Source organism: Zosterops lateralis (genome assembly GCF_965231275.1).
Source record: "Zosterops lateralis genome assembly, chromosome: 3".
Taxonomy (NCBI): domain Eukaryota; kingdom Metazoa; phylum Chordata; class Aves; order Passeriformes; family Zosteropidae; genus Zosterops; species Zosterops lateralis.
The window spans coordinates 19,439,273-19,452,173 of record NC_139764.1 but is presented as its reverse complement, the minus strand read 5'-3'; the positions used below and the strand labels follow the sequence as shown (position 1 = coordinate 19,452,173).

At 42.0% G+C, this 12,901-nt stretch overlaps 1 protein-coding gene across 1 annotated transcript in view; it reads right to left on the bottom strand.

Annotated features, from left to right (window-relative positions):
• The window catches only part of TGFB2 (transforming growth factor beta 2), a 61,446-nt gene that overhangs the window by 24,681 nt on the left and 23,864 nt on the right, over nucleotides 1-12,901 (bottom strand). The window lies entirely within an intron of this gene.

Below are 12,901 nucleotides of genomic sequence, written 5' to 3'. Positions count from 1 at the left end.
ACTTGGAAGCAGTAAAAGCCATAAACATAAACCCCTTACTATATAATGAAGAAAAGCAGGAAAAAAAAAAAAAAAAAAAAAAAAAAAAACCAGAAAAATGGCCTCAAGTCTCCAACATCAGTGTTAGACATCTCAGTTCACGTTTCAAAACAATGTTTCTCCTTCCCAGTGGTAAAGCCTGACTAGGGGTATACAGTAAGGCAGTTTTGCACTAACCAGGTAACCCTAAAGGGGGTTCAGTCATCATCTGAGGCCCTTCCACACTGTCCAGAGCAGCAGCACCAAGAAAAATTTGCGTGCAGCACTCCTGCCTGACACCCAAACTCCTTGGAGAGGAGACAGGAGAAGAGAGTGGAAAGAGATAAGCTCACACTCCTCAGAGAGGAGATGAAATTACTTTAAGGCTTGATGAAAATCTCTGTTCAAATGGAGGAAACAGTTTCTTCCTCTCTTACAGTGTGAAAACTGAAGTGGATAAATTAGAAAAAAAAGAAAAAGGAAAATTGTATTTGGGGGCTGGGGAGGCATTTTCAGCTGAAGAAGCACAGGTGTTCTCACAGTTACCCATTTAATTACCTGCTTGTTGTAGCTCTTTGAGTAAGTTCAAACTGACTCTTTAATGAATGTAGCTATGAGAAAATCTTTGATGATAAAGAAGTAATCTCAGCCTTAACTATAGATGCATTATAAGTAAGAGATGACAAGTTCTCAAAACACTTCAAAAAATCCTCTGAAAGAGTACTTCCCAAAGCATATCCTCGGTATGATCAAACAGGTACAACTATGAACAGGAAGCCCCAGACTTCCTCATGATTCTATTTAATTAAAAAAAAACAACAAAAGAAAAAATGGTTCTCAGATTTTCACATCTGCAGTGCTTGAAAATAACCCCCCAGGCATCATAATCACTGTTCTTGGCTATCATGCTTATTGACAGGAAACTGCTACATTCTCACAGTGAGAACTCAAAGGCAAACGGATGCAAATTACTCCTACACCAGAAAGCTGCTCCTCTCTCCCATCAGCAACACATCAGAGCTAGAGTCTCTCAAAATACCAAGGGAAGGGCTTCTGAGAAACACTCAACTGTATGCAACTATGATCTTGATACATTTTGCAAATTCTTATAAAAGCTGCTTGGTTGGGATATTACACCCTCCTTTAAGAGAGAAACAGTATCTTCAGTTTATTTTTCCTGCTGTAGGAAACTCCGAGACTACTACTTGTCCTTCAGCCAAACCTAATCCTACTAGGAATATAATTTGGCATAATAATATGTATATATAAGATTGATGCTTCCAGGATGAGTTGTAAGTTGTCCTTCCCTGTCATTTGTTTGAGGCATCAACCTACCATTTTGTTCAGTGTGGACAAGTCAAACTAGCAGCCATTCACTTGCCCTGGCACAGACAAACCCTGTCCATCTTGACTTTATTTTAGATTGAAAAGCCCTATTTAACTGTCAGTTTGGTCTATATTTAGCTTCTTATTCCTAGAACTTTCTTGTGCTATCTTTGTAGGCCTTCTTTCCAGTTTCTTTGTTTTAGATACTATGTACTACAAATCTCTGAATATGTATCTGAGTGGATATTCCTGAGCCATAGCTGCATTTACATTTTTTCTCTCTTTCATATATAAGGAAGACAGAGAATGAGCACTCTTTCAGTGTGCCTGTTTTTGTGTTTGCATATGTGCATTTATATACTGCAAACAAGTATTTACCTTCCACTGGAAGGCAGACAAGGGACACCCTCTATGAGTAAACAGGAGCTCTTGTCCTACAGAAGTTTCATCTCTCTTGTAAGACAGTTTTACACCTTTATATGCAAAACCTCACATAAGAAATTTGATTTCTTTATCATTCATGACAGTATCCACACGAAGCCAATTGAGGAAAAGGCATTATTCATGGAGAGATGAAAAAAAAGAAGGAACTGCTGACTGCACAATTGGGGTTTATGGGAAAATTAATCAACATGAAGACTTGCAACTCTCTTTAAAGGAACGGTAAGAACCCTATGGAGTCTACAAGGTTTTGGATCAGCCTTTAAGTGGTCTCAGATGCTGCAATTTATCTCTCTTTGTGACTACACCTTAACCTGACAGTTTTATCAATTCAGATTAATTTGGATACCTCTGCACTCCCCTCTGCTTTTGGCCCCATGACTCCAGTAGACACCAGGATGACTCTGACCAAGCTAGTCTGCAAACACAGTTCCCCTGCTGCAGACTGAACTCCTGAAGTATCCTTTGAACTATTATCATTAATAAGTGAAATTAAATCAGTATGTTTCCCGTAGCTAGGAAAACAGGTTTCGTTTGTTTTGGTGGGAGAGAGAATAGTAAACGCAATGAAAGGTTCTGTTTTTATCATTTTTAAATTACTCATTAAATCAACCCTCAAAAAAACATGAAGACTTCCAGCTGTAATAATCACAATCACAACCATCGCACTTGACATGAATTGTACAACATAGTTGGAGAAGGTGAAGGCAGCATCCATCCTCCTCCCCCCTTTAAGCTGCTGAACACCAAGCATCACAAGTTTACCCTTTTTCTGGGTGGTTTTTGGGTTTTTTTTCATGTCTTGAACAAGCAGAAACTTCATCAGTTGCTTTATACTGGACAGTCCAAACTGCCAGGTGAAAATATACTCTGGTGTGTGAGTGATTAAGTGCATAAGGACACTGTGGTTTCTGTGCCTCCTACTGACTTTGTTCAATGTCCAGCACCTTCCAGGCTTCTGTGCCAGCAACCTGGCCAGAATGCAGCCCTGCTGTGACGAAGCAGAAAAGCACCAATGGGAGGGGTGCAGGAGACCCATCCCAACTTAGTCCTCAGTACTGCTCCAGGTTGGAACACTGTCAATGGGAGAGACTGAACACATTTTCTGACCAACCATCCAAAACAGCATACGGGCCCCCAGGAGCACCTGAGAGCAGAGCAAGGTGTAGTCAAGCACTCTGAAACTGAAAGCAGGGCAAGGAAGTTTGTTTCGTGCTGGAGATACTCCCCAAATCAGGAATAACCCGCATAAAAGGATGACACTTCTGCCTTGCGCAGTTGTGCCTGATGAACTAAGCCCTGCATTTCCACAGCTTTCCTCACAAGTACTGCATGTACTGACATTTCAGGAGAAACAAAACACTCTGTTTGACACAGCTCTTCTGAGAGTTGAGCTTTCATTCTGGCGAGGAAAAAGACCTAAATTCAATTGTATCCAAATGAGGCTTTTTTTTCCCCTCTGAATTTTCATTTCTGCTATTGAAACAAAAAGAAATCAATTACATGCACAGCCCAAGTTAGGAAATGTAAACAACTTTTCTTTTCTCATTGGAAGAGGCCAGACAGGCCGCCTTCACACATACACCCACACTGGAAAGGCTGAGAGCTTCAATCTAATCCCTCCATCAAGGGCTTGTAATAAATGCTCCAAAGATTTATTTTTATTCCCTTTTGTGTTTATTAAACTTTGGAGGGTTTCTTTTCCTTTTTCTTTTCTTTCTGGTGCTTTGCCCATTCTTTATTATGGCAGCTACAAAACACGGAGTGCCCTTTTCTTCTCGCTCTCTTTTTTTTTCCCCTCCTCATCTTTCTAACTGCAGTACATGAATGACCGTGTAGTAGGCTTTGAAGCAGCACATGCAAATATTTATAAGAGTAGCTTGATTGTTATTAAATGCAGTTGTTATGCTTTCCACACTCTGGCAAGCTTCCCTAACCTCTTTAACTATTAGGACCATTTATGCTGTTTAGATTTCAGCTCACTGATAGCAAATTCTATGGGGTTTTTTTTTTTTTCCTAACAAGCAGCATAACATGACATCGTTCTTCCCTCTGTGTAAATTTCTCTCCCTGCTCAGCTTTGGGGTCCCTGCCAGGAGCTGGGTCAGGCTGCCTCCAAAGACATGCAGACATGGTAAGTGAAGCAGCATGCGCTGGAAGGATGAACATCTTGTCAGCTGTGACAGCACATCTTTCCAGCAGGATCCCATCCTTCCTTTCAGGCTCACTTGGGTCTCGAATCCTCTCCTCTTTTCCAGGGAAAGTCTCTCCAAGAAATTAGAAGCTTGTTTAATGCATCTGGGCTCCCAAAGCCCATAATAATCACTCTGCTCACCCCTCCTGACCCTGATGTGACTGCAAAATCCTGCTGGAAACTTCCTCTCTGCAATCCAAGGGGACCAAATAATGGAAGCCACAGGTCACATCCAGGAATTGGGACCGGCCCTCAAGGGTAAATCAGTGACACATCACCATGTCCCACTATGACATTAAGCTATGAGCACATCCATTACCTGATCAGTGCTCTTGGACAGAACACTTGTGCCACTCCTCCTCAGGCATCACTTCCAGACTTTTGCAGCACAGCTTCAAAGTCAGACAGTGCAAAAGCAGTGTAAGAGACTGACTCCAATATTCCACTTTTTATCTACAAAGTTGCCTCTGAGGTATTACCTTTATCTGTCATCAACCATTTGCTCCTAAGGAGGGACTGTGCCCCGAAAGTCAGAAAAAACCCACTAGGAACACAGTAGGTTGAGAAAGAATAACTACCTAACTACCAGATTTTGTGACCTATTTTTCACTGTTGAAACACTTATTATTACTCTTCTGAAACACATTTAAGATCTATGACAATATATGAAAATTAAACAACCCCAGAACAGTCCAGATCGAAAAACAGGCACGATGAGGTAAAGAGGGAATTTTTGGAGGACGTTTATGAAATTATGTGTTCCTTACTTAAAATCTGTCAAGAGCCTTCTGGTTCTGCTGCTACTTCCTCATTGCTTCACCAAGCTTGAATCAAGAGATGACTAGCCAAAGCAATGACTTCAACAGCAAACAGATCTGGTAGTCAGGTTTCCAGTTACCCAAATAATTCATTCTCTCAAGGTACTCCTATTGCCCTGGAATTTGATGGACTCTGACAACACTTTTACATAATTGTCTTTCGTACTTTAAAATTCTGGAATGGTGAAAAACATCTTGCAGTGGTCTTTGGGTCAAAATGCAACTGGCATAGTAAGGATTCTGAGACATTGTAATTATCCCCTGGAGTATCACAGGATTAGGTTAAGTTTAGGTTTAAAGTTCTCACAAAGACAAGTAGCAAAATAAACTCATGCAATTGTTAGTGGTGTAGCAAAGCTGCTGCACAGGATTCTTGTACAAAACAGGTTTAAGTCCTGGCTTTGTGGGTCACCACAAAAGAGAAGGGCATCTTATTACATGCTCCCTTAATTTCTGTCACTTCATCCCTATTAGCACTTGGAACTGGATGTGGGTCTTACAATGGGCAACAAACCTTGCCTAGAAAAGCTACCATTGCTGTTTTACAGCTGTAACAATTCAACACATTTTATTCCGTTGTTGTTTTGTTTGTTTGTTTTTGTAGTTGTTCTCCCTGGGCTGGGTCAAATCATGTTGCAAGTTTAACCTCAACTGTGTTTAAATGCTGCAGCTGAAACTGGTTGCTTTGGATGTTAATTTGGTAAGCAGACCATTTTAAGAAGAGCTGCAATTTTGCTGTACCACTGAATTGTCTGATTTAAGTGAATCTTATCAGCCAGAAAGCCCTCATTGAGATCCCTTTTTTCCACTGGAACTTCTCTCTCTACCACTCTTTCACAATTATTTTCAAGCTAGTCTTCGTACATTCAGTCAAAACAGCATTAAGCGTGAAAAAATCCATACACTACTCACACCAGCTAGAAAGAAGGAAAATATCTATCCTGAACAATCAGTGATGGCTTCTTCTCTCCTCTCTCTCTTAAAGAAATAAAAAAACCAGGCCAAAATCACATACATTTGTTCACCTCCTATGAGGTGCAACACCAAGAGTCTGGGCTACAGCAGATGCCCTAAATGGACCCCTTTTGAAAAAGGTTCCCAGCTATTTCATCATCCAAAAGGCAAAGGAAGAGTCAAACTTAATACCAAAGAGAAAAGCTGCAGGAGCATTCTGCTTTTTCTGAGAGGACCAAAAGCATCAGACAAAGTCTCCAGGATCCTGTGAATGACAGGGAGGCACTGCTGCCTCACACACTCCTGCTGCAAGAGGACAGAGATTTCAGGTGGGTGAAGCCTGCCACAGAATAAAAACCTGTCCCCCATCGCTGCTCACTGCAGATAAGATTAGAAAATCTGAATGTGTTTCAGCAATGGGAGAAAAATAGTTAAGGAAAACATACATAGTCCTTCCAGACAACCTACACAATTTACTTTGGAGGAAATCAGTAGTTTGTGCGGGATGTCTGGAGCAAAAAGGTGACACCTGTGGAACACACAGGAAGACACCTGAAACTAAGAACTGCAGACTGCATGTGTGAGTTTACATCTTCAGGTGTCTGGTAAGGTAAACCAGCACAGAGATTGCAAAAACTTGAACTACTTTACCACCACAGAACAGTCCTGAGGCAACTACAAGACACAATCCTTTACAAAGTCTCCTGTTCTGAGAGTGTGTTGAGTGAATTCCTTTAGGAAAGTGCACTTTTCTTCTGCAACTCTGAGGAAAGCAAAGGCTGTCCAGAAGACTACTTCTGCTATACAACAAAACTCTCTGAGTATTAACTTCTAGAAGAATCTGAATCAACACTGAGCCTCTCAAATCAACTTCCTGGATCTAAACTTCTGAAGCTGGAGGAGAATCAAAAGCTTGTTGAAATCACTGAAACCTCTGGCTAAGATGAAAGGGGAAACTCTCTGGTCCCTTTCAGGAACACAAAACCAGAACTGCAACCCAGGCATACCTGGTGTGACCACTCCCAAATACTCCCATTTCTTAAAAAGGAGCATGGAATCCCTTCTAGGGCACAGACCCCCTGGAGACAAAGCAGCACACATACTACTGCCCCATGCCTGCACATCGCCCTATTTGCAAAAGCTGGATTAGATGGAAACAAGTAAACCTCATATGACAACACCTGCACAGTGCTCAACAGGCACTTTCTGCCCCTGCCTTTATGACTGCTTGAATGTGAATTTCCTGAAGAGAAATCCCACCATGTGAACTCACCAGATCCTCTTCTCTCTGCCTGCCATCAAAGCTTTCCAGGCTGTTGGCTTGTTTTCCCTCATCCATGCTGAAGCACAGGGGCTGGGTAATGCAAACAACACTGACATATCACATCAGAGCTGTTCTCAGGTCTCAGTTTTGAGCCATTTGAGCAGTGCTTAATTGGGGTAACTTAATTACTTGGGATTATTTTAGAGAGCAGCAAATGCTGAGTTTTCCATTCCAGACCACCTTTCACATATATAAATCTCCAGGCATTTTAGGAAGCCTGAAAGGTCTGACCTCAGTTCTCCCCTTCTCAAAGTCCTCTTTGCACATCACCTGTCATGTAAAGCAGCCAGAGAGGGAATGTAAACACAAACCCTACTGCTATCTTTGTTTCTCAACAAAGAAGTCTTAATCTTGTGGCAGGTTAAAACATATGGAGTAAAGGTACAGCACAACCACTGACTCTCTCACACATAAACCCCCTCTAATCTCACTGCTGTGTATGCAACACAGCAATTTTAATAGTGAGAGAGAAAAACACACCTTCAGATGTGTCCCTCACTCCTGCATTGGATGCCAGTACAGCAAGCCCATGAACATTCACTCCCAAGAGAAGCTGATCCTTTTCTGCAGGGGAGGTGCGTGACAAGCTAACAGGAAAGCTGCTGTGTCTGTCAATAGGCATTAGAACAAGTTATAAAGATGCCAAAGTCTCTCCAAAACCTGAGTAAAGTTTTGGTCCGACTGAAATCACTGACCAAACATTCCCAACACTTCCAAAAGGGCCAGGAATTTACCCCTTCAACTGCGAGCACAGAGAAGATTTTCAGCACAAGGAAACTGTCTCCAAGCCTCTCTGAATTTATCTGCCAACAAAAGGCCCTTCAGCTTTCAGCAGTTATTTTGTGAACATTCAGAGAAGAAGAACTCCTTTCAAATCCCCATCAGGATCCTTTGAATGAAATCCCAGGTTATCATGTATCACCACTGAAATCAAATATGTAAATAGATGTGTGTTGTGTTTGGAAATGTCTCAGGTATGTACTTTGCTATTCTACTTACACTGGAATGTAAGAAAAATACTCCTAGTGTCTTTCATCTCTCTCCACAAAAGGCTGCTCCTCTTTCAGCTAGGAATCATAAGGAAGAATTGCAAGTACAATTGCCTATCTCATCTTTAAAAAAAAAAAAAAAAAAAAAAAAAAAAAGGTGGGGCAAAAAGAAAAGCTCACCAAGGAACACAAACCTTTCTCAGAGGCAGAGTAAGACTTGACTTGCTGGCACAGTTCAGCTGAGGTTTTTATGGCTGCAATGACCTCAGTGAGTGAAAACAGAGCAAACCAACCTTCTGCCGTTCACAAGGCTGACCAACTGTCTTCCCTGTAACAAAGACCTTTTTTCTCTTCCATTTCCCAATCTCCCTCTGCTTGCATGCTACTGAAGTGATACCTTCTGTAACAGGAGACCTCTCCACTGTCAGGCTGGAGAGGCAGACATGATCACAAGCCCATCTGCACTGCTGTGTATCCCACTGCTTTACACAGACCCTGAGATGCTGGCTACAGTGCCTGGAACCCCCCAAGCAGCCATCAATGCTCCAACCTCCCCTGACCCAAACCCAAGTTACCTTGAATAATTTTTACCGAAGAAAAACATTTAACCTTCTCAACAGCAGATTAGGTGTAAGGTTAGATTTATGTGTGTGTGTTTGAGAAAGTCTATACATGTTTATTTTCTTTTTAAAATCCTTCCTCTTCCTGGCACCTTTCTGATGAATTTCACTTGCACTCACAGCCCAGCCAGCAAGATTCAAACTGGCTTCACCGTGTTACTACAGTGACATTTTACTAATCAACTATATTTAAAAAAATATGCTTTGTTCAGACATATTTTTATTGAATCCCTCAGTTTCACACAAAAGTTACTTCTGCTATAAATCTATCTTCTCTGTCAGTCTACAAGAGGAGCTTGGCAGGCCTGCATGCAGCTCTGCACACATCTCTCCCTACTCTCAGCTCCAGGGTTTCCACAGGCATGAGGCCAAGGCAGCAGCACCCTGCTGCCCTGGGGGGGACCTGCCATCCATGGGAAGGTAAGAGAGCTGCACTCCCTCAGCAGCACCCAGGGCAGAGAAGTCAACCAGCCCACAGGGTCAGGATGCTCACAAAACCATGGGACACTCATCCTGCAGGGCCAGCCCAGTCAGGTGTCCTCAGACCTGGGGACCAGGGTGCTCTTTTGGGGAGCCCTGAAAGCAGCTCCAGTGAGGAGGATTGTGTTTAAGCCCAATCCTTGGACAGAAGCACAGGCTTATCCTCTCAGTGCTAGAAACCAGGGTTTGCAAGACCAAACCTTCCAAGGAGATGGACTCAGTGCTTCCTTTAGGGTGAGCTGCGGTTACCCATGGTCTGTCTGTCTGTAAATCAGGCTGCTGCACTCTGACAGCAAACACGCTCCTCACAGGCTCCAACCTGTGCCTTTAGTGCTGGATGACTTGAGCTGCCTTTTAAGCTCATGAATGCCATCTCCATTTTAATCTTCTGCACAGAAGGGCTTCTAATCACAAGCTTTGTTACGAAATCCACAAGGATGGCTGGAAATCCCTTGGATATGTCCTAAGGATTATATTATGCCAGGGCAATGCAACTATACAAAAATCTACTTTACAAAATATGTACTGCTGCAGAACAAAGCTTCACTGGAGAGAAAAAAAAAACACGAACTGGAAAACATTCTGAATTATTTAAAGAACTAAGAAAACTTTCCCCAAATCCAATTTTCTACAACAGTGTCACAACAACCACAAAGCCGTCATACATGACAAACTTAGTGGTGTTGAAATCAAGGAAATGGCAGCAAAAAGACATTCTCAGGCTATTTCACAATTCAGTTTAAGCTGCTGTGTTTATGTGCCTCTTTACCTTAGCACAGAATAATTCAAATATCACTTCTCTTGTTCTCAAGTCCAACATTTTATTTCTCCTCTTACACATCTGCAGGGCGATTAAATCAGCTGGAATTCAATGTATGTGATATAAGTGGTAAAACCAGTCTGAATATTTAGCACAGTAACATGGCAAGAAGCCTAACACTCTACTTCAGAGAAAGAAGCTTCCCTTTGAACAGAGTCCTCCCAAAGTCATCCTGTTTTTTATGCAGCCACATGCTTAAAGGATTTCCTGCCTCAGAGCCCGTGGCAGTGAGGGAGCACAGGTTGAACCAGACCCTCGTGATGCCCCTCAGACTGAGGAGCGCCTACAGGACAAATCCACCATGCAGCTCACACTTGGAATGTGCTTTTTGTTACTGCTTTCCCAACCTACCCAACCTGTGTTTTGGAAATGCCTCCCAGGAGCAGGAGCAGGTAATAGCTTTCCTGCCTATGCTGTTGGTGGCCTTACAGTTCACACTCCTGGCGAGAGAGATGAAAATGAGCATCAACCTTTTGCAGAGATTGCTCATTCCACTCTTCCCAAACTGGCCTGTGGACAGTCACCTCCTATGAACACTCTCCAGGTCCTTCCAGCCTGGATTACATTCCAGGCTAGATAGAGTCATGCAGTCTCCCCAGATTTTTTTTTTTTTTTTCTTTTTTTTTTTTTTTTTGTTTTGTTTTGTTTGTTTGTTTGTTTGTTTGTTTGTTTTGTTTTGTTTTGTTTTGTTTTAGCATGAGAAGAGAGTACAGTTTCAACTGTCAGAAGTTGGTCAAGGCAGGTCCCTTGCACAGAGATTAAATTAAACAGTGCATCCCACAGAACCCAGCAGGGCAGCGGTCTTCTCTCAGTCATGGATGACTACTGAGTAAGAGTACACCATAAACCAAGTCATCCTAAGTTACTTTTCCTTTTAAAATGGACCTAGAAAGAGTAGTGTCCTACTGCCAAAGGTCTGGAGCACCAAGTCCTGCCTGTTACCTATGGCTGCAGGTTACACCACATAGAGCAATGTCCCTGTGAAACTGTAAACTCTCCTTTTCCTCCTTCTATCTGCATATTTATGCAGCCCCATGACCACAGTTTTTAGGTGCACATCTGTCATTCATCACAGTTGGTGGTAGCTCTTTTACTTTTGCTGCCTCATCTCACTTGGAGCTCTCCCACCATTTCATTCCTTTAAACCACTCAGGCATTTTCCCTCTTCAATTAGTCCTTTAAAACTTTCCTTCCTCTTTAAGCTTATGATTATACTTTCATTAGTGCATTTTGTGGTGCTCTCTAAGGAGAATAAAACGAAATAAACCTCTTTCCCCCCAAAATTACACTGTCATGTTCTGAACAACTTGCAAGAAACCAAGCCAAGGCACAGACTGATAATGAAGGTAACACCATCAGGTTTCACCATCTTCTGTAAGAGGAAGAGAGTAAAATTGAATATACAGCCACAAACCATAGGAAATTAAATAGGTCTCTGTAAATGAAAGTTGCCTGTGAAAATAGTTTCCAGGTTTATGGTTTTAATTACTACATAAATGAATGGAAAACAGGATTAAGGAATTTGCACAATTGTTACACATCGTATTTGGAATCACAGCCTTTTTTTTTTCAGCTACAATACCATGAAGACATAATCCAATAAAGTCCAACTGAACTAGCTCCAATTTCCCCTCAATACTTAGTTTGGTAGACAAAAATCTGAAGTAATTCTCCAGCATCACTCCTGTGGGACTGAAACATGTAATATCAGGGTGATTTTGCAAAGCTTCCTCACTTATTCTCAGGCTTTGGATTTTATGATTTCCACCCACTAAAAATGACTTCCAGTTTTTCAGCTTTCCTTATTTACTGTTTCTAAACAAGATTTCAAACACCAATTGAACCGTGGACTATGACCCCCTCTATAGAAGTCCTCTGAGTTCATAAAACCATCTGGGAGTCGATCGAAGGTGCAGAGGAGCACAAGTGTTGGAACCAATCTTGTGCCCTTTCAAGAATCCGTTCATGTTTGCAAACAGAATCTTGGTGCTTTGTCCTGCAGGATCCTTGCCTGTCACACTATGAACTGCTCAACAGCGAGGACAAACATGGGCAAACTTCTGTCATTTCATAACTGAGTTTACAGAATAGCAGTGAGAGCCAGCTGATACTGAAGAGTAAGAACAGTCATAAAGCACCAACTAAGTTCAAATTCTCTTTATAATCAAGCCTTATTGATTGGCATCATGTAGCACAGCTTGGCAAGGATATACTCCAAGCATTTCTCACCTTCTAACCTAGGGCTGTGTCCATACAGGCTCAGTCTTGACTAATGCTAACCTCCAAGTGCTCTGTTCAGAATTGCAGAACCTCCTAAAGCCGCTTCCAGCTCTTCTGAATTTAATATTTGCTCCTACTAATTAACAGTATGGATTAGATGCTTTGTGTCAGCACCAGTTAGAAAGAGCTTCTCTCCTATGGGAATGCAATGGCTGGCCAATCCAAAAGGTACAAGCTCTGAATGGTATAATTTGACTAATTTCCATACAAGCTATAGGTCTGCTCGACCTTGAGGCAGAAAGTTATGCCTTGCTAACCTAATCCTCAGAAGCCTTGGACAAAAGTGCGTCTTAAAATCTGAAATGGAAACAAACAAAATGCCTTTGAATCTGAAAAGACACCAATATTCATCACAGATGTGTATGCAAGAACCTCTGACTAGCAGCAAGGTGTGGGAAGACCATAGCTTCTCAGACCCTCTTGTTTCAACTTGAACTTCTTTTTCTACACAATGCTGGAAATGTTCTAGATACTTACAACTAAAAATGTTTTATTCCAGCAGTCTACTTTTTATGCAAATCCACCTCTTCCCAGTGTGTGGTCTAAACTGTGGCCTCCAGTCTCTACTGGTCCAAGCACAGTGAGTGAACAATGGCCTTTCTTAGCAAGTGAAAGCCTCTCCAGATCACTCCTGAAC